Genomic DNA, 1,405 nt, shown 5'->3' with positions numbered 1-1,405 from the left:
AATGGTGACAGGGGGGGGCGTTTCCAAGGCAACTGCCGTGCCGGGGGACACGGCGAGCCGAGAACACCGGGAACACCGCGTTCTCGCCGCACTGCCTGGGAAGGGGCCGAGCCCGGCACGGACAAAGCTGGCATAGGATGGTGTGGAGAGGGCAGCACAAGCGAGAGGGTAGTGCAGGGATGGCAGCAGAGGAGGGGGTCTCCAGCGTACCCCCTCCTGCCTGCCACTCATCATACCCTCCCTGGCTTGGAGCGAGGATGTCCAAGCTGGCTGCTGGTACATCACGCAGCGAGGAAGAAGGACCGCATGATGCACAGGATTTCACATGCCCTCTGCATCCTTTGGGAAATCGAAAAGAGGAAAAACATCACTCCGGACTCTGTGCCCAAGCCCCCAGGCTTGTTGCGGGTGGTCCCGTGCTTCTCTGTCCCTTAACAAATCCAAAGCTCCCTCCCTACAAGTCACCAACCGTTTTTGCCCATGCAGCCCAGCCCTGTGTCCCTGGGTGTCACCGGAAAAGTGAATTTCTTGTAAAAATGGGCTGCCCTGCCCTTCCACAAGCTGCCAGTCCTCCCCAGCGCTCAGTGGGTCCCGCTGCCCCTCTGTGCTGATGCCTGAGGCAGCAGGCAGCATTCCCACTCCTGCCTGCTCACCTCCCCTGCCTGCTTCAGAGGCCCTGGGAGCATCCCTGCCCGTGAACCTCATCTGCCTGGCAGCCCTTCCTTACACTGCCAGCACAGCTTTTCCCCTCCCAGCGACACTGATACTCGCATCCCCTTCGTTTTACCTAATTTGAGTGGTTTTTGAAAGGGGGGTTTGAGCACAAGTGATTTTGAATAGATGGGGGAGGGTGATAAAATTGCTCTGGCTGAACAGCAGGAGAAAAACTCTCCTGGATTACAAGTGTGCAGATATGATGGACACAGGGAATGGGGCTGCGTAGTGCTGGGCAGGGTGGGTGCTGCAGAGGGGCAGAACTGCTTTAATGCCCTGTCTACCAAGAAATGTTCTGCAGCCCCATGCGGGTGACAGCATGGAGGGATGGGACCGTGCGGGGGTTATCTGCAGCCATCGCTGTCCCCGAGCCAGCCCTGCGGCTATTGATTTGGAACTTGCCCCGTTCACGCTAACCTTGGCGGTGCCAGCTCGCCCCTTATCAGCGCTGATAAACCCCGCCACAACCTCCCGCCCCATCCCGCTGCCAGCCCGGCGGCATCACCCCGCGAGGTGCTGCGGTGACAGATCTTTCCTGCGACTCTGCCCTTGAACCGGTTGCTCTTTTGCTGCAATGCTCTAAATCCAGGACGCCTCACTCCTATTTTTGCACAGAGGCTGCGACCGCACCAACTCTCTTTTAGCCCCGGGTGGGTGCCCACCCCTTGCTGAGCGTCTCGGGCGAGGAAGG

The sequence above is a fragment of the Aptenodytes forsteri genome, unplaced genomic scaffold (assembly GCF_000699145.1).
Source record: "Aptenodytes forsteri isolate BGI_AS27 unplaced genomic scaffold, ASM69914v1 Scaffold284, whole genome shotgun sequence".
Taxonomy (NCBI): Eukaryota; Metazoa; Chordata; class Aves; order Sphenisciformes; family Spheniscidae; genus Aptenodytes; species Aptenodytes forsteri.
The sequence above is the reverse complement of the archived record's forward strand: the minus strand, read 5'-3'. Positions refer to the sequence as shown.